Genomic DNA, 22116 nt, shown 5'->3' with positions numbered 1-22116 from the left:
TCCGAAAGACATTTCGCCCAAGAGACATGTGGCACAAAGGACAATTTCATCCAAAGACAATTGGCATAAAGTATATTTCTTCCAAAAAACAATTTGTCCAACTCACATTTCGTCCAAAGACATTTGATGCGAAAGACAATTGGTCCAAAAACAATTGGTCCAAATGACAATGTGTCCAATGGACATTTTGTATAAAAGGTCCAAACGAGATTTCGCACAAAAGACAATTCGTCTAAAAGACATTTCGCAAAAAGACAATTGGTCCAAAATACATTTCGTCCAAAGGCATTTGGACCAAATGACAGTTCGTCCAAAACAAAATTATTCCAAAGAACTTTCTTCCAAAGACATTTTGTCCAAAAGAGAATTCGCACAAAAAGACAAATCCAAAGAATAAATGGTCAAAAGGATCTTTCTTTCAAAGGAGAATTGGTACAAAGAACATTTCGTCCAAAAGGCAATTTTTCCGAAGGACATTTCATCCAAAAGAAAATTTGTCCAATGAACTCTTCGTCCGAAAATCAAATGGTTGAAGAACTTTGTGTACAAAAGACAATGGGTCCAAAGGATGTTTCGCCCAAAACCATTTGGTCCAAAGGACATTTTCTCAAAAGAAAAATTGGCCCAAAGACATTTCGTCCAAATGCATTTTGTCCAAATGACATTTCGCCCAAAAGACCATTAGCCCAAAGAACATTTCGTGGAAAGACGTTTTGTATAAAAGACAAATGATAAAAAAACACCTTTCGTTCAAAAACATTTCGTCCAAAGGACATTTCGTCCAAAAGACAATTCCTTCGGAGGATATTTCGTCCAAAAAACAACTTTTACAAACGACATTTCGTCCAAAGACACTTGGTCCAATGGACATTTTGTCAAAAGGAAAATTGTTCCAAAGGACATTTCGTCCAAAGCATTTGGTCCAAATGTCATTTCGTCCAAAAGGCAATTGGTCCAAAGAACATTTCGTCCAAAGACATTCCGTCTATAAGAATTTGTCCATAAGACATTTCATTCTAACACATTTGTTCATAAAGGCAATTGGTCCAAAGATCATTTTGTCCAAAGAACAATTGGTATAAATGACATAACAAACAAAATTAAATTGCTCGAAAGACATTTCGTCCCAAAAACGATTGGTCCAGAGGACATTTCGTCTAAAACATATTTCGCAAAAAGACAATTGGTCCAAAGGACATTTTGTTAAAAAACATTTGGTCCAATTGATATTTGATCCAAAGGACATTTCGTCTTAAAGACCAATGGCCGAAAGGATATTTCGTCCAAAAGGCAATTGGTTCAAAGGATATTTTATCCAAAGAACAATTTTTAGGAAGGACATTTCGTCCATAAGACAATTGGTCCAATAAACATTTCGTTCAAAATATATTAGTCTAAAGGACATGTCGTCCCAAAGATATTTGGTCCAAAGCATATTTCGTCCAAAGACATGTGTTCCAAATGACATTTTGTCCAAAAGACAATTATTCGAAAGAAAATTTCGTCCAAAACATTTGGTCCAAAAAATTAGTTCAAAGGACATTTGTTTCTAGTAATATTTCGTCCAAAAGACAATTTGTCGGAAAAGCATTGTGTCGAAAAGAAATTGTTTCGAAGGAGATTTCGCATAGAAAACAATTGGTCCAAAGGACATTCCGCACAAAAGACAATTGGTTCAAAGGGCATATTGTGCAAAGACATTTAATCCAAAAGACATATTGTCCAAAGGTATTTGGTCCAAATGACAATTTGTTCCAAAGACAATTGGTAAAAAGAACATTTCAACCAAAGACATTCCGCCTAAAAGACAATTGGTACAAAGGACATTTAAAAAAACACACTTTTTCTAATGAGTGTTAGCCCAAAGGTCATTTTGTTCAAAGCACAATTGATCTAAAGGAGATTTTATCCGGAGGACAATTGGTCCATAGGACATTTCGCCCAACACAATTTTTTAGGTCTAAAAGTCTTTTCGTACAAAAGAAAATTGGTCCAAAAACATTTCATAAAAGAACGTTTGGTATAATTGACATTTGGTGAAAAGGACATATCGTCTAAGAGACTATTGGTCCAAAGTACACTTCGTCCAAAACACAATAGGTTCAATAGGCATTTCGTACAAAAGACAATTTGTTCGTAGCACATTTAGTCCAAACCATTTGTCCAAAGAAATTTTGTCCAAGGAGAATTGGTCCGAAGGACATTTCGCCTGGAAGACATTTGGTCCAAAGGACTTTTCGTCACAAAAAACAATTGGTACAGAGGAGATTTCGTCCAAAATAAAATTGGTCGAAAGAACATTTCTTCCAAAAACATTTATTGTAAGAGACAATTGGCCAAAAAACAATTGGTCCAGATGACAATTGGAACTAAGGACATTTGGTACAAAAGACAATTGGTCCAAAGGATATTTCGTACAAAAGACAATGGTTCGAAGCACATTTCGGCCAAAAGCATTTGCCCAAAGGAGAATTATACCGAATGACATTTCGCCCAAAAGACATTTGGTCCAAAGGATATTTGGTCCAATAAACAATTGGTACAACGGACGATTCGTCCAAAAGACAATTGGTCGAAAGAACATTTTTTCCGAAAGCATTAGGTGCAAAAGACAATTGGTCCAAATGACAATTGGCCCAAGGATATTTCGTAAAAAAGAAAATTGGTCCAAAGGATATTTCGTACAGAAGAGAATTGGTCCAAAGAATATTTTGACCAAAACAGAATTGGTTCAAAGGGCATTTCGTCCTAAAGACAATTGGATCCAAAGGCATGTGATCCAGATGGAATGCTGTCCAAAATACAAATAATCCAAAAAACTTTTCGTCCAAAGACATTTCATATAAAACACATTTAGTCCAGAGGACATATCATTCAAAAAGATTTGGTCCTAAAGACACCTGGTCCAGATGTCTTTTTTGTCCAAAGGAAAAATTGTCCAAAAGACAAATAGTCCAATGGACATTTCGTTCAAAAGACATTTGGTCAGAGTGACATTTCGTCCAAAAGACAATTGGTGCAAAGGACATTTCGTCTGAAATACAATTGGAGCAAAGGGCAATTCGCTCAAAAGACAATCGGTCCAAAGAACATTTGCACAAAAAGCAATTGGTTCAAAGGACATTTCGTCGAAAGGCATTTGTTCAAAGGACATTTTGTTCAAAGAATTGGTTCGAAGGACACTTCGCCCAGATGACATTTGTTCCAAAGGACATTTCGTCAAAGAGACAATTGGAATAAAATACATTTCGTCGAAAAGACAATTTGTCCAAAAACAATTTCGTCGAAAGATATTTGGTCCAAAAGACAATTCTTCCAAAGGACATTTCGTACAAGAGACGATTGTTCCAAAGGACATTTCGTCGAAAGATATTTGTCCAAAGGACATTTTGTCCAAAACACAATTTGATGAAGGACATTTCGTACAAAACATAATTGTTCCGAAAGACATTTCGTTCAATGGTCCAAAGGACATTTCTTACGAAGACGTTCGTCCAAAGGACATTTTGTCCAAAATAGAATGTGTCGAAAGTACATTTCGTCCAATGCAATTTGGTCAAGTGACATTTCGTCAAAAAAGGCAATTAGTCAAAAGAACATTTGGACAAAAGACGTTTGGTCCAAAAGACAATTCGTCAAAATAATATTTCTTCCAAAGACATTTGGTACAAAAGACAATTGGTCGAAAAGACAATTTGTCCAAATGACAGTTGGTCCAATGAATATTTCGTACAAAAGGTAATTGGTCCAAAGGAGTTTTCGTACAAAAGACAATTGCTATAAAGTACATTTCGCCTAAAAGACAATTATTCCAAGTGACATTACGTCCAAAAGACAATTAGTCCAAAGAACATTCGTCCAAAGACATTTTTCCAAAATAGATTTGGTCCAGTAGACAATTGGTCCAAAAGACGTTTCGAACAAAAACAATTGGTGTATAGGACATTTCGTCCGATATTTCCGGTAAAAAATAACATTTTGTCCAAAAGACAATTATTGAAAAAAAATTTCGTCCAAAAACATCTGGTTCCAAGGGCATTTCTTCCAAATAATATTTCGTCCAAAGACAATTCGTCCAAAGGATTTTTTCGAGAAGACATTTTTTCCAAACGACATTTCGCCCAGAAGACAATTGGTCCAAAAGACATGTCGTACAAAAGGCAATTGGTACAAAGGACACTCTGTCAAAAACATTTGGTCCAAATGACATTTTGCCAAAAAGACAATTGATCCAAGGGACATTTTGCACAAAAGACAATTGGTTCAAATGATATTTCGTCCAAAGACATTTGGTGCCAAAGACATTTTGTCGAAAAGTATTTGATCCAAATGTCATTTCGTTCAAAAGACAATTGGTCCAAAAAGATATTTCGACTGAAAGATATTTGGTACAAATGACATTTCGTCCGAAAAACAAGTAGTAAAAAACATCTCAACCAAAGACATTTCGTCTAAATACAATTGGCCCAAACGACATTTAAGAAAACCACTTTTTCTAAAGACTGTTTGCCCAAAGGTCATTTTGTCCAAAGGACAATTGATCCAAAGGAGATGTTATCCAGATGACAATTGGTCCAAAGGACATTTCGACCAAGACAATTGGTCCAAAGGACATTCAGTCCTTAAGAAAATTGGTCTAAAAGTCTTTTCGTACAAAAGACAATTGCTCCAAAGGACATTTCACAAAAGAACATTTTGTCCAATTGATATTTGGTGAAAATGACATCGTCTAAAAGGCTATTGGTCCAAAGAACACTTCGTCCAAAAGACAATAGGTCCAAAAGACATTTCGTACTAAAGACAATTGGTTCGTAGTACATTTCACCCAAACACATTTGATCCAAAGGACATTTCGTCCCAAAAGACAATTGGTACAAAGAACATTTCTTCCCAAAACATTTGGTGTAAAAACAATTGGCGCAAAAGATAATTGGTCCAAATGACATTTGGTCCAAAGGAAATTTCGTCCACAACACAATCGGTATAAAGGACAACTTGTCCAATAGAATATGTCGAAAGAATATTTCGTTGAATGGCATTTGGTCCATATGACGTTTTGTCAAAACAATCAATAAGTCCAAAGACCATTTCGTCGGAAAACGTTTGGTCCAAAAGACAATTGGTCCAAATAACATTTCGTCCAAAGGCATTTGTTCCAAATGACATTTAGTCCAAAAGACAATTGGTCCAAAGAACATTTTATTAAAAGACACTTCGTCCGAAAGACAATTGGTCCAAAGGACATTTCATAAAAACACATTTGTTCTTAAAGACCATTCGTGATTTAGTCCAAAGGACAATTGGTCGTACAAAAACAATTGGTCCAAAGGACATTTCGTCCAAACACATTTAGGCCAAATGACATTTCGTAGAAACGACATTTTTTTCAAAATACATTTTATCGAAAGTCATTTGGTGCGAATGGCATTTTGTCCAAAGGACAATTGGTCCGAAGGATATTTCGTCCAGAAGACATTTGATCCAAAGGACATTTCGACCAAAAGACAATTAGTCCAACAAAAATTTCGTCCAGAGACATTTCGTCTTAAAGACAATTGTTCCAAAGGACATTTGATCCAAACACATTTGTTCCTAATGACAATTGGTTCAAAGGTCACTTTATCCACAAGGCAGTTGGTCCAAAAGACATTTTATCCAAATGAAAATTGGACCAAAGTACATTTCGTCCAAAAGACAATTGGTCAAAAGGACATTTCGTCCAAAGACATTTCGACTTAAAGACAAAGGGTCCCAAGGATATTTGATCCAAACTTATTTGTTCCTAATGACAATTTGTTCAAAGTTCATTTTGTCCAAAGCACAATTGGCCCAAAGGACATTTTGTGCAAAGGACAATTGGTCCAAAGTATATCTCGTCCAAAAGACAATTGGACCAAAGGACATTTCGTCCAAACTACAGTTGGTCTAAAAGAATTTTCGTACAAAGGACAATCGATCCAAAATGCATTACGTAAAACACATTTGATCCAAATGACATTTGGTCCAAGGGACATTTCGTTTAAAAGAAAATTGGTCCGAAGGACATATCCTACAAAAGACAATTTTTCCAAAAGATATTTTGTCCAAGGGAGAATTGTTCCGAAAGACATTTCGTCCAGAAGACATTTGGTCCAAAGGATATTTCGTCCAAAAGACGATTGGTATTAAGTACATTGTGTCCAAAAGACAATTGGTCCAAAGTATTTTTCGTCCAAAGACATTTGGTGAAAAGGCTATTGGTCCAAAAGACAATTGGTCCGAATGACAATTTGTCCAAAGGACATTTCGTACAAGAGACGATTGGTCCAAAGGACGTTTCGTCCAAAGACATTTGGTTCAAATGACATTTCGTAAAAAAGACAATTAATCCAAAAATGATTTCATCCCAAGACATTTTGTCGAAACAACAATTAGTCAAAAGACATTTTGTCCAAAGGACATTTTGAACAAGCGGCGATTGGTCTACTAACATTTGGTCGAAAGACATTATGTCCAAAGGACATTTTGTTCAAAAGACAATTGTTCCGAAGTATATTTCGTTCAAAAGTCAATTGGTCCAAAACATTTCGTCCAAAAGCGTTTTTCCAAAGTACATTTTGCCCAAAATAGAATTTGTCAAGAGGACATTTCGGAGAAAGGCTTTGGTCAAAATGATATTTCGTCAAAAAAATCAATTAGTCCAAAGAATATTTCGTCCAAAGACGCTTGGTCCAAAGGACAGTTGGTCCAAAGAACATTTCGTCCCAAGACATCTGGTCCAAATGACATTTAGTCCAAAAGACAAATGATCATAAAAGCATTATATCAAAATCACATTTGGTCCAAAAGACAATTGGTCTAAAAGACATTTGGTACAGAAGACAATTGGTAAAAATGACGTTTTGTCCAAAGATATTTCTTACAAAAGTCAATTTGTCCAAAGGATATTTCCTTCAAAATCATTTGGTCCAAATGACATTTCGTACAAAAGACAATTGGTCCAAAGAACATTTTGTCCAAAAGACAGTTGGTCCAAATGACATTTCGTCCCAAGACAATTGCTGCAAACTATATTTCGACCAAAACAAATGGGTGCAAAGGACATTTCGTCCAAAAGACAATTGGTCTGAAAAACATTTCGTACAGAAGACAATTGGGCCAAAGGACATTTCGTCCCAAGACAATTACTGGAAATTATATTTCGACCAAAACAAGTGGGTCCAAATGACATTTAGTCCAAAAGACAAATGATCCAAAAAGCATTATATCAAAATCACATTTGGTCCAAAAATCAATTGCTCTAAAAGACATTTGGTACAGAAGACAATTGGTAAAAATGACGTTTCTCCTAAAGACATTACGTCCAAAATCAATTTTTCCAAAGGATATTTCCTCCAAAGTCATTAGAAAAAATGACATTTCGTACAAAAGACAATTGTTGCAAAGAACATTTTGTCTAAAAGCAATTGGTCCAAAGGACATTTCAGCTAAAAATATTTGGTCCTAAAACAATTGGTCCAAAGATCATTTTGTCCAAAAAAGAGTTCGTTCAAAGGACATTTCGTCCAAAAGAGATTTGGCCAAAGACTTTTGGTCCAAAGGACATTTCATACGAAAATAGTTGGTTTTAAAGACATTTGATCCAAAGGTCATTTCGTCCAAAAGACAATAGGTTTTAAGAATATTTCGTCCAGAAAACAATTTGTCTAAAGGACAATTTGCCCAAAAAATTAGTCCAAATGATATTTTATCCAAATGAAAATTGGACCAAAGTACATTTCGTCCAAAAGACAATTGGTCAAAAGGACATTTCGTCCAAAGACATTTCGACTTAAAGACAAAGGGTCCCAAGGATATTTGATCCAAACTTATTTGTTCCTAATGACAATTTGTTCAAAGTTCATTTTGTCCAAAGCACAATTGGCCCAAAGGACATTTTGTGCAAAGGACAATTGGTCCAAAGTATATCTCGTCCAAAATACAATTGGACCAAAGGACATTTCGTCCAAACTACAGTTGGTCTAAAAGAATTTTCGTACAAAGAACAATCGATCCAAAATGCATTACGTAAAAAACATTTGATCCAAATGACATTTGGTCCAAGGGACATTTCGTTTAAAAGAAAATTGGTCCGAAGGACATATCCTACAAAAGACAATTTTTCCAAAAGATATTTTGTCCAAGGGAGAATTGTTCCGAAAGACATTTCGCCCAGAAGACATTTGGTCCAAAGGACATTTCGTCCAAAAGACGATTGGTATTAAGTACATTGTGTCCAAAAGACAATTGGTCCAAAGTATTTTTCGTCCAAAGACATTTGGTGAAAAGGCTATTGGTCCAAAAAACAATTAGTCCGAATGACAATTTGTCCAAAGGACATTTCGTACAAGAGACGATTGGTCCAAAGGACGTTTCGTCCAAAGACATTTGGTTCAAATGACATTTCGTAAAAAAGACAATTAATCCAAAAATGATTTCATCCCAAGACATTTTGTCGAAACAACAATTAGTCAAAAGACATTTTGTCCAAAGGACATTTTGAACAAGCGGCGATTGGTCTACTAACATTTGGTCGAAAGACATTATGTCCAAAGGACATTTTGTTCAAAAGACAATTGTTCCGAAGTATATTTCGTTCAAAAGTCAATTGGTCCAAAACATTTCGTCCAAAAGCGTTTTTCCAAAGTACATTTTGCCCAAAATAGAATTTGTCAAGAGGACATTTCGGAGAAAGGCTTTGGTCAAAATGATATTTCGTCAAAAAAATCAATTAGTCCAAAGAATATTTCGTCCAAAGACGCTTGGTCCAAAGGACAGTTGGTCCTAAGAACATTTCGTCCCAAGACATCTGGTCCAAATGACATTTAGTCCAAAAGACAAATGATCATAAAAGCATTATATCAAAATCACATTTGGTCCAAAAGACAATTGGTCTAAAAGACATTTGGTACAGAAGACAATTGGTAAAAATGACGTTTTGTCCAAAGATATTTCTTACAAAAGTCAATTTGTCCAAAGGATATTTCCTTCAAAATCATTTGGTCCAAATGACATTTCGTACAAAAGACAATTGGTCCAAAGAACATTTTGTCCAAAAGACAGTTGGTCCAAATGACATTTCGTCCCAAGACAATTACTGCAAATTATATTTCGACCAAAACAAATGGGTGCAAAGGACATTTCGTCCAAAAGACAATTGGTCTGAAAAACATTTCGTACAGAAGACAATTGGGCCAAAGGACATTTCGTCCCAAGACAATTACTGGAAATTATATTTCGACCAAAACAAGTGGATCCAAATGATATTTAGTCCAAAAGACAAATGATCCAAAAAGCATTATATCAAAATCACATTTGGTCCAAAAATCAATTGGTCTAAAAGACATTTGGTACAGAAGACAATTGGTAAAAATGACGTTTCTCCTAAAGACATTACGTCAAAAATCAATTTGTCCAAAGGATATTTCGTCCAAAGTCATTAGAAAAAATGACATTTCGTACAAAAGACAATTGTTCCAAAGAACATTTTGTCTAAAAGCAATTGGTTCAAAGGACATTTCAGCTAAAAATATTTGGTCCTAAAACAATTGGTCCAAAGATCATTTTGTCCAAAAAAGAGTTCGTCCAAAGGACATTTCGTCCAAAAGAGATTTGGCCAAAGACTTTTGGTCCAAAGGACATTTCATACGAAAATAGTTGGTTTTAAAGACATTTGATCCAAAGGTCATTTCGTCCAAAAGACAATGGGTTTTAAGAATATTTCATCCAGAAAACAATTTGTCTAAAGGACAATTTGTCCAAAAAATTAGTCCAAATGATATTTCGTACAAACGATAATTGGTTCAAAGGACATTTGGTCCATAGGCATTTGTCCAAAGAACATTTTTCCAAACAAGAATTGGTCCGAAGGACATCTCGTCCTGAAGATATTTGGTTCAGTGGACATTTCGTCCAAACGGCAAATAGTCCAAGAACATTTCGTCCAAAGACATTTCGTCTAAAGACTTTTGGTCCAAAGGACATTTCATCCGAAAGTATTTGGTCTTAAAGACAATTAGTCCAAAATCATTTTGTCCAAAGGACAATTACTGCAAATGACAAATCGTCCAAAGATCTTTCGTCCAAAAGCCATTTGGTCCAATAGATATTTCGTCCTAAAGACTATTTGTCCAAAGATATTTCGTCTGAAAAACAATTGGTCTAAAGACATTTCGCCCAAAAGACAATTGGTCCTGAGTACATTTCGTACAAAATACTATTGGTTGAACATTTCCTTCAAATGCATTTGTCCAAAGGACATTTCGTCCCACAGAGAATTGGTCCGAACGATATTTCGTCCAGTAGATATTTGGTCTAAAGGACATTTTTTCCAAAAGTCAACTGGTACAAAGGATATTTCGTCCAAAACATTTGGGAAAAAAGACAATTGTTCCAAAGCACGTTTTGTCCAAAGGTCAATTGTTGATAAGCAAATTTTATCCAAAACACAATTAGTCCAAAGGACATTTCGTGCAAAAGACAATTGGTTCGTAGAGCATTTCGTCCAAAAGACAATTGGTCCAAAGGACATTTCGTCCAAAAGCATTTGGCCCAATGTACATTTTGTCGAAAAGACAACTGTTCAAAAGGACATTTTGTTCAAAGGCATTCGGTCCAAATGACATTTCGTCCAAAAGACAATCAGTCCAAAGAACATTTCCTCCATAGGCATTTCGTCTAAAAGAATTGGTCCAAGTGACATTTCATCCAAACACATTTGTTCCTAACTACAATTCGTTCAAGGGTCATTTTGTCCAAAGGACAATTTGTCAGAAAGATATTTTTAACAAAGACAATTGGTCCAAAGGACATTTCGTAAAAATCACTTGGTCAAAATGACATTTGGTCCAATGTACATTTTGTCTAAAATACAATTTATCCAAAGGACATATCGTCCAAAAGTCCGTTGGTCTAAAAGACATTTCGTACATAAAACAATTGGTCCAAAGGGCATTTAGTCCAATGTACAATTGTTCCAAACGCATATCGTCCAATTGACGTTTCGTCCAAATGACATTTCGTCCAAAAGACAATTATTCCTAAGAACATTTAGTCCAAAGACATTTTGTCCAAGAAACAATTGGTCCAAATGGACCAAAGACAATTGGTCCAAAGAATATTTCGTACAAAAACATTAAGTTCAATGAGCATTTTGTCCAAAAGGCAATTGGTCCAAAGGATATTTCGTCCAAAAACATTTGGTGCAATGTACATTTTGTCCCAAAGACATTCCGTCCAAAGGACAATTTGTCCAAAAACAATTGGTCCAAATGACATTTTGTCCAAAGACATGTGGTCCAAATGGCATTTTGTCCCAAAGACAATTAGTCCAAAGAACATTTCGTCCAAACACATTTGGTCCAAAGGACATGTCATCCAAAAATATTTGGTCCCGAAGTCCATTGGTCTAAAGGTCATTTTGTCGAAAATACAATTGGTCAAAGGACATTTGGCCGAATGAATATTTCATGCAGGAGACAATTGATCCAAAAGACGCTTCGTACAAAAGAAAATGATAAAAAAGACATTACGTTAAAAAGACAATTCGTCGAAAGGAGATTTCGTCCAAAAGACAATAGTTTCGAAAGCATTTCGTCCAAAAGAAAAATGGTCCGAAGGACATTTCGTCCAAAAGAAAATTAGCCCAAGGGACATGTCGAACAAAAGACATTCGGTCTGATGAACATTTCGCCCAATGACATTTGGTCCAAATACAATTGGTTCATAGGACATTTTGTGCGAAGGACAATAGGTACAAAAGACATTTTGTCCAGAGTCATGTGGTCCAAATGGCATTTTGTGCAAAAGAAAATTAGCCCAAAGAACATTTCGTCCAAAAACATTTGTTCCAAACACATTTGGTCCAAATGACATTACATCCAAAAATATTTGGCCCTAAAGACAATTGGTTCAAATGTAATTTTGTCCAAAATACCAATGGTCCAAAAGACATTTCGTTCAAAAGACATTTGGTCAAATTGACATTTCGTCCAAAAGAAAATTGGTGCGAAAGACATTTTGTCTGAAATAAAATTGGAGCAAAGGATATTTCGCCCAAAAGCAATTGGTGCAAAGGACATTTCTTAAAAAAGAGAATTGGTTCAAAGGACATTTCGTCCAAAGGCATTTGTTCAAAAGACATTTTGTCCAAGGAAGAATTGGTCCGGAGGACATTTCGAGCAGGAGACATGTGGTACAAAGGAAAATTTCGTCCAAAAGCCAATTGGCATAAAGGATATTTCTTTCAAAAAACAATTTGTCCAACGCACATCTCGTCCAAAGACATTTGATGCAAAAGACAATTGGTTCAAAAGACAATTCGTGCAAATTGCAATTGCTCCAATACATTTCGTACAAAGGGCAATTGGTGCAAGGGAGATTACATACAAAAGACAATTGGTGTAAAGGACATTTCGTCAAAAAGATGATTGGTCCAAAGGACACTTCATCCAAAGACATGTGGTACAAATGACATTTCGTCCAAAAGAAAATTATTCCAAATAACTTTCGTCCAAAGACATTTTGTCCAAAAGAGAATTCGTCCAAAAAAACAATCGGTCCAAAGACATTTCGAACAAAAGACTATTGGCCTATAGGACATTTCGTCCAAAGGCATTCAAACCAAAGGACATGTTGTCCAAAAGACAATTATTCCAAAGAACATTTCGTTCAAAAACAAATCGTTCAAAGGACATTTCATGCAAACGTATTTGGTCGTAAAGACAATTGGTCCAAAGGTGACTTTTTCGAAAAGACAATTGATCCAAAGAATAAATGGTCGAAAGGATCTTTCTTTCAAAGACAATTGGTAAAAAGGACATTTCGTCCAAAATACAATTTTTTGGAAGGAAATTTCGTCCAAAAGGAAATTCCTGCAATAGACATTTCGTCCGGAAGACAATTGGTCCAAGGGACATTGCGTACAAAAGACAATTGGTCCAAAGAATATTTCGTCCAAAACCATTTGGTCCAAATGACATTTTCTCAAAGAGAAAAATTTGTCCAAAAGACATTTCGTCCAAATGCATTTGTTCCAAAAGACTTTTCGTCCAAAATACAATTAGTCCAAAGAACATTTCGTCCAAAGACTTTTCGTATAAAAGACAATTGGTCAAATGGACATTTTATCGAAACACCTTTGTTAATAATGACAATTGGTTCAAAGGTCATTTTGTCCAAAGGTAAATTGTTCCAAAGTATATCTTATCCAAAAGACAATTGGTCCAAAAAATATTTCGTAGAAAAGACAATCAGTCCAACGAACATTGCAACCAAGGGCATTTCGTCTAAAAGAATTGGTCCAAAGGATATTTCATCCAAGCACATTTGTTCCTAAAGACAATTGGTTCAAAGGTTATTTAGTGCAAATGACAATTTGTTAGAAGGACATTCGCTAACAAAGACAATTGATGCAAAGGACATTTCGTAATAAAACCATTTGGTCAAAATGACATTTAGTCCAAGGTACATTTTTCTGACAGACAATATATCCAAAACGCAGATCGTAAAAAAGGCAGTTTGTCTAAAAGAAATTTCGTATAAAAGACAATTGGTCCAAGAGACATGTTGTAAAAAGGCCAATTGGCCAAAATACACTTAGTCCAATTGACATTTCGTCCAAATGAAATTTCGTGCAAAAGACAATTAGTCCCAAGAACATTTAGTCGAAAGATTTCGTCCAAAGACAATTGGTCCAAGGACATTTAGTCGAAAAACGTGTGGTTTATGGATGTTTTGTACAAAAGACAATTATTCTAAAGATCGTTTCGTCCAAAGGCAATTCTTTCAAATACATTTCATCCAACCAAATTTGGTCCCAAAGGCCATTTTGTCGAAAACACAATTGCTCCAAAAGACATTTCGGCCAAAGACATTTGTATTAATGAGCATTTTGTATAAAAGCAAATTGGTCTAAAGAACATTTCGTCCAAAGTTATTTGGTCCAAAAGGCAATTGGTGCATAGGACATTTTGTGTAAAGGACAATTGATACAAAAGACAACTCGTCCAAAGTCAAGTGTTACAAATGACATTAAGTGCAAAAGAGTATTAGTCCAAAGAATATTTCGTCCAAAATAGTGTGTTCCAAATGGCATTTTGTGCAAGAGAGAATTAGTCCAAGGAACATTTCGTCCAAAAACATTTCGTCCAAAGGGCATTTCATCCACAAATATTTGGTTCTAAAGTCAATTCCTTCAAATGTCATTTTGTCCTAAGTACAAATGTTCCAAAAGACATTTCGTTCAAAAGACACTTGGTCCAAACGACATTTCGTCCAAAAGACAATGGCGCTAAGAACATTCTGTCCGAAACAAAATTGGGGTAAACCCCATTTCTCCTAAAAGGCAATTGGTCCAAAGGACATTTCGTACAAAAACAGTCGTTTCAAAGGACATTTCATCCAAAGAGATTTGTCGGAAGGACATTTTGTCCAAAGGAGATTTAGTCCGGAGTACATTTCGCCCAGGAGACATTTGGTACAAATAAAAATTCGTCCAAAATACAATTGGCATAAATTACATTTTGTTCAAAACACAGTTTGTCCAAAGCATATATTGTCCAAAGACATTTGGTCCAAAGGACATTTTGTTCAAAAGACAATTGGTCCAAAGGACATTTTGTCCAAAAGACAATTGGTCCAAATGACATTTCGTCCCAAGACAATTGCTGCAAATTATATTACGACCAAAACAAATGGGTGCAAAGGACATTTCGTCCAAAAGACAATTGGTCTGAAAAACATTTCGTACAAAAGACAATTGGGCCAAAGGACATTTCGTCCCAAGACAATTACTGCAAATTATATTTCGACCAAAACAAATGGGTGCAAAGGACATTTCGTCCAAAAGACAATTGGTCTGAAAAACATTTCGTACAGAAGACAATTTGGCCAAAGGACATTTCGTCCCAAGACAATTACTGCAAATTATATTTCGACCAAGACAAGTGGGTACAAATGACATTTAGTCCAAAACACAAATGATCCAAAAAGCATTATATCAAAATCACATTTGGTCCAAAAATCAATTGGTCTAAAAGACATTTGGTACAGAAGACAATTGGTAAAAATGACGTTTCTCCTAAAGACATTACGTCAAAAATCAATTTGTCCAAAGGATATTTCGTCCAAAGTCATTAGAAAAAATGACATTTCGTACAAAAGACAATTGTTCCAAAGAACATTTTGTCTAAAAGCAATTGGTCCAAAGGACATTTCAGCTAAAAATATTTGGTTCTAAAACAATTGGTCCAAAGATCATTTTGTCCAAAAAAGAGTTCGTCCAAAGGACATTTCGTCCAAAAGAGATTTGGCCAAAGACTTTTGGTCCAAAGGACATTTCATACGAAAATAGTTGGTTTTAAAGACATTTGATCCAAAGGTCATTTCGTCCAAAAGACAATGGGTTTTAAGAATATTTCGTCCAGAAAACAATTTGTCTAAAGGACAATTTGCCCAAAAAATTAGTCCAAATGATATTTCGTACAAAAGATAATTGGTTCAAAGGACATTTGGTCCAAAGGCATTTGTCCAAAGGACATTTTTCCAAACAAGAATTGGTCCGAAGGACATCTCGTCCTGAAGATATTTGGTTCAGTGGACATTTCGTCCAAACGGCAAATAGTCCAAGAACATTTCGTCCAAAGACATTTCGTCTAAAGACTTTTGGTCCAAAGGACATTTCATCCGAAAGTATTTGGTCTTAAAGACAATTAGTCCAAAGTCATTTTGTCCAAAGGACAATTTCTGCAAATGACAAATCGTCCAAAGATCTTTCGTCCAAAAGCCATTTGGTCCAATGGATATTTCGTCCTAAAGACTATTTGTCCAAAGATATTTCGTCTGAAAAACAATTGGTCTAAAGACATTTCGCCCAAAAGACAATTGGTCCTGAGTACATTTCGTACAAAATACTATTGGTTGAACATTTCCTTCAAATGCATTTGTCCAAAGGACATTTCGTCCCACAGAGAATTGGTCCGAACGATATTTCGTCCAGTAGATATTTGGTCCAAAGGACATTTTTTTCCAAAAGTCAACTGGTACAAAGGATATTTCGTCCAAAACATTTGGGGAAAAAGACAATTGGTCCAAAGGACGTTTTGTCCAAAGGTCAATTGTTGATAAGCAAATTTTATCCAAAACACAATTAGTCCAAAGGACATTTCGTGCAAAAGACAATTGGTTCGTAGAGCATTTCGTCCAAAAGACAATTGGTCCAAAGGACATTTCGTACAAAAACATTTGGCCCAATGTACATTTTGTCGAAAAGACAACTGTTCAAAAGGACATTTTGTTCAAAGGCATTCGGTCCAAATGACATTTCGTCCAAAAGACAATCAGTCCAAAGAACATTTCCTCCATAGGCATTTCGTCTAAAAGAATTGGTCCAAGTGACATTTCATCCAAACACATTTGTTCCTAACTACAATTCGTTCAAGGGTCATTTTGTCCAAAGGACAATTTGTCAGAAAGATATTTTTAACAAAGACAATTGGTCCAAAGGACATTTCGTAAAAAGCACTTGGTCAAAATGACATTTGGCCCAATGTACATTTTGTCTAAAATACAATTTATCCAAAGGACATATCGTCCAAAAGTCCGTTGGTCTAAAAGACATTTCGTACATAAAACAATTGGTCCAAAGGGCATTTAGTCCAATGTACAATTGTTCCAAAGGCATATCGTCCAAATGACGTTTCGTCCAAATGACATTTCGTCCAAAAGACAATTATTCCTAAGAACATTTAGTCCAAAGACATTTTGTCCAAGAAACAATTGGTCCAAATGGACCAAAGACAATTGGTCCAAAGAATATTTCGTACAAAAACATTAAGTTCAATGAGCATTTTGTCCAAAAGGCAATTGGTCCAAAGGATATTTCGTCCAAAAACATTTGGTGCAATGTACATTTTGTCCCAAAGACATTCCGTCCAAAGGACAATTTGTCCAAAAACAATTGGTCCAAATGACATTCTGTCCAAAGACATGTGGTCCAAATGGCATTTTGTCCCAAAGACAATTAGTCCAAAGAACATTTCGTCCAAACACATTTGGTCCAAAGGACATGTCATCCAAAAATATTTGGTCCCGAAGTCCATTGGTCTAAAGGTCATTTTGTCGAAAATACAATTGGTCAAAGGACATTTGGCCGAATGAATATTTCATGCAGGAGACAATTGATCCAAAAGACGCTTCGTACAAAAGAAAATGATAAAAAAGACATTACGTTAAAAAGACAATTCGTCGAAAGGAGATTTCGTCCAAAAGACAATAGCTTCGAAAGCATTTCGTCCAAAAGAAAAATGGTCCGAAGGACATTTCGTCCAAAAGAAAATTAGCCCAAGGGACATGTCGAACAAAAGACATTCGGTCTGATGAACATTTCGCCCAATGACATTTGGTCCAAATACAATTGGTTCATAGGACATTTTGTGCGAAGGACAATAGGTACAAAAGACATTTTGTCCAGAGTCATGTGGTCCAAATGGCATTTTGTGCAAAGGAAAATTAACCCAAAGAACATTTCGTCCAAAAACATTTGTTCCAAACACATTTGGTCCAAATGACATTACATCCAAAAATATTTGGCCCTAAAGACAATTGGTTCAAATGTAATTTTGTCCAAAATACCAATGGTCCAAAAGACATTTCGTTCAAAAGACATTTGGTCAAAGGGACATTTCGTCCAAAAGAAAATTGGTGCGAAAGACATTTTGTCTGAAATAAAATTGGAGCAAAGGATATTTCGCCCAAAAGCAATTGATGCAAAGGACATTTCTTAAAAAAGAGAATTGGTTCAAAGGACATTTCGTCCAAAGGCATTTGTTCAAAGGACATTTTGTCCAAGGAAGAATTGGTCCGGAGGACATTTCGAGCAGGAGACATGTGGTACAAAGGAAAATTTCGTCCAAAAGCCAATTGGCATAAAGGATATTTCTTTCAAAAAAACAATTTGTCCAACGCACATCTCGTCCAAAGACATTTGATGCAAAAGACAATTGGTTCAAAAGACAATTCGTGCAAATTGCAATTGCTCCAATACATTTCGTACAAAGGGCAATTGGTGCAAGGGAGATTACATACAAAAGACAATTGGTGTAAAGGACATTTCGTCAAAAAGATGATTGGTCCAAAGGACACTTCATCCAAAGACATGTGGTACAAATGACATTTCGTCCAAAAGAAAATTATTCCAAATAACTTTCGTCCAAAGACATTTTGTCCAAAAGAGAATTCGTCCAAAAAAACAATCGGTCCAAAGACATTTCGAACAAAAGACAATTGGCCTATAGGACATTTCGTCCAAAGGCATTCAAACCAAAGGACATGTTGTCCAAAAGACAATTATTCCAAAGAACATTTCGTTCAAAAACAAATCGTTCAAAGGACATTTCATGCAAACGTATTTGGTCGTAAAGACAATTGGTCCAAAGCTGACTTTTTCGAAAAGGCAATTGGTCCAAAGAATAAATGGTCGAAAGGATCTTTCTTTCAAAGGAAAATTGGTAAAAAGGACATTTCGTCCAAAATACAATTTTTTGGAAGGAAATTTCGTCCAAAAGGAAATTCCTGCAATAGACTATTCGTCCGGAAGACAATTGGTCCAAGGGACATTGCGTACAAAAGACAATTGGTCCAAAGAATATTTCGTCCAAAACCATTTGGTCCAAATGACATTTTCTCAAAGAGAAAAATTTGTCCAAAAGACATTTCGTCCAAATGCATTTGTTCCAAAAGACTTTTCGTCCAAAATACAATTAGTCCAAAGAACATTTCGTCCAAAGACTTTTCGTATAAAAGACAATTGGTCAAATGGACATTTTATCGAAACACCTTTGTTAATAATGACAATTGGTTCAAAGGTCATTTTGTCCAAAGGTAAATTGTTCCAAAGTATATCTTATCCAAAAGACAATTGGTCCAAAGAATATTTCGTAGAAAAGACAATCAGTCCAACGAACATTGCAACCAAGGGCATTTCGTCTAAAAGAATTGGTCCAAAGGATATTTCATCCAAGCACATTTGTTCCTAAAGACAATTGGTTCAAAGGTTATTTAGTGCAAATGACAATTTGTTAGAAGGACATTCGCTAACAAAGACAATTGATGCAAAGGACATTTCGTAATAAAACCATTTGGTCAAAATGACATTTAGTCCAAGGTACATTTTTCTGACAGACAATATATCCAAAACGCAGATCGTAAAAAAGGCAGTTTGTCTAAAAGAAATTTCGTATAAAAGACAATTGGTCCAAGAGACATGTTGTAAAAAGGCCAATTGGCCAAAATACACTTAGTCCAATTGACATTTCGTCCAAATGAAATTTCGTGCAAAAGACAATTAGTCCCAAGAACATTTAGTCGAAAGATTTCGTCCAAAGACAATTGGTCCAAGGACATTTAGTCGAAAAACGTGTGGTTTATGGATGTTTTGTACAAAAGACAATTATTCTAAAGACCGTTTCGTCCAAAGGCAATTCTTTCAAATACATTTCATCCAACCAAATTTGGTCCCAAAGGCCATTTTGTCGAAAACACAATTGCTCCAAAAGACATTTCGGCCAAAGACATTTGTATTAATGAGCATTTTGTATAAAAGCAAATTGGTCTAAAGAACATTTCGTCCAAAGTTATTTGGTCCAAAAGGCAATTGGTGCATAGGACATTTTGTGTAAAGGACAATTGATACAAAAGACAACTCGTCCAAAGTCAAGTGTTACAAATGACATTAAGTGCAAAAGAGTATTAGTCCAAAGAATATTTCGTCCAAAATAGTGTGTTCCAAATGGCATTTTGTGCAAGAGAGAATTAGTCCAAGGAACATTTCGTCCAAAAACATTTCGTCCAAAGGGCATTTCATCCACAAATATTTGGTTCTAAAGTCAATTCCTTCAAATGTCATTTTGTCCTAAGTACAAATGTTCCAAAAGACATTTCGTTCAAAAGACACTTGGTCCAAACGACATTTCGTCCAAAAGACAATGGCGCTAAGAACATTCTGTCCGAAACAAAATTGGGGTAAACCCCATTTCGCCTAAAAGGCAATTGGTCCAAAGGACATTTCGTACAAAGACATTTGGTCCAAATGACATTTCGTTCAAAAGACAATCAGTCCAAAGAGCATTTCGTCCAAAAGCATTTCGTCTAAAGAAATGGTCCAAAGGACATTTCATCCAAACACATTTGTTCCTAAAGACAATTGGATCAAAGGTCATTTTGTTCAAAAGACAATTGGTCAGAAATATATTTCCTAACAAAAACAGTTGCTCCAAAGGACATTTCGTAAAAAAAAAAGATTTGGTCAAAATGACGTTGGTCCAAGGTACATTTTGTCTAAAAGGCAATATATCCAAAGGACATATCGTCCAAAAAACAGTTGGTCTAAAGGGCATTTCGTAGAAAAGACAATTGGTCCAAAGTACATTTTGTCCAATGGACAATTGGTCCAAACGCATTTCGTCCAAATGACATTTCGTCCAAAGGACAATTAGTCCCTAGAACATTTAGTCCAAAGACATCTCATACAAAACACAATTGGTCCAAAAGACATTTAGTCGAAAATCATTTGGTCCAATGGATGTTTTGTCCAAAAGACAATTATTCCAAAGATCGTTTCGTCCAAAGACAATTCTTTAAAACGGCATTTCATTCAAACCAATTTGGTCCCGAAGGAAATTGGTCCGAAGGTCATTTTTTCGAAAAGACAATTGGTGGGAAGGAGAAATTCATCAAAAGACATTTGGTTCAATGAGTATTTTGTCCAAAAGGCAATTGGTCTAAATGACATTTCGAACAAAAGACAATTATTCTATAGGACATTTCGTCCAAAAGTATTCGGTCCAAAGGCTTTTTGTCCAAAATAAAATTGATCCAAAAGACAATTGTTCCAAATTGCATTTCGAACAAAGACAATTGGTCAATAGAACATTTCGTCCAAAAGTATTTGGTCCAAATGACATTTTGTCCAAAAGACAATTATTGCAAAGAACTTTTAAAAAAACAAATGTATCAAAGGACATTTCATGCAAATATATGGTCGTAAAGACAATTGGTCCAAATGTGACTTTTTCGAAATGACAATTGATCCAAAGAATAAATAGTCCAAAAGATATTTCTTTCAAATTACAATTGATACAAAGGAAATTTCGTCCAAAAGACAATTTTTCCGAAGGATATTTCGTCCAAAACAAATTCGTACAATGGATATTTCGTCCGAAGAACAATTGGTCCAAAAAACATTACGTCCAAAAGACAATTAGTACCAAGGAACATTCGTCCAAAGACATTTTGTCCAAAAGAGCATTGGTCCAAAAGACAATTGGTCCAAAGGATATTTCGTCCAAATACATTCGGTCTAAAGGACATTTTGTCCAAAGACAATTGATCCAAATGAAATTTTGTCCAAAGACATTTGGTCCAAATGACATTTCGTTCAAAAGACGATTAGTCCAAAGAACATTTCGTCCAAAACATCTCGTCTAAAGAAATGGTACAAAGGACATTTCAAAAACACATTTGTTCCGAAAGATAATTGGATCAAAGGTCATTTTGTCCAAAAGGCAGTTGGTAAGAAAGACATTTCCTAACAAAACAATTGGCCCAAAGGACATTTCGAAAAAAAAAAACATTTGGTAAAAATGACATTTGGTCCATGATACATTTTCTATAAAAGACAGTATATCCAAAGGACATATCGTCGAAAATACAGTTGTCTAAAACACATTTCGTACAAATGGCAATTGGTCCAAAGTACATTTGGTCCAAACTACAACTGGTCCAAAGGGATTTCGTACAAATTACATTTCGTCCGAAACACAACTAGTCCCAAGAACATTTAGTCCAAAGTCATTTTGTCCAAAAGGCAATTCGTCCAAAGGATACTTAGTCGAAAAACATTTGGTCCAATGGATATTTTGTCCAAAAGACAATTATTCCAAAGATCGTTTCGTCCAAAGATAATTCTTTCAAAAGACATTTCATCCAAACAAATTTGAACCCGAAGACAATTGGTCCGAAGGTCATTTTGTCGAAAACACAATTGGTCGAAAGGACATTTTGTCCAAAGTCATTTGGTCTAAAAGACTATTGTTGCATAAG

Source organism: Thermobia domestica, chromosome 6 (assembly GCF_964235325.1).
Source record: "Thermobia domestica chromosome 6, izTheDome1.hap1.1, whole genome shotgun sequence".
Lineage (NCBI taxonomy): Eukaryota > Metazoa > Arthropoda > Insecta > Zygentoma > Lepismatidae > Thermobia > Thermobia domestica.
The sequence above is the reverse complement of the archived record's forward strand: the minus strand, read 5'-3'. Positions refer to the sequence as shown.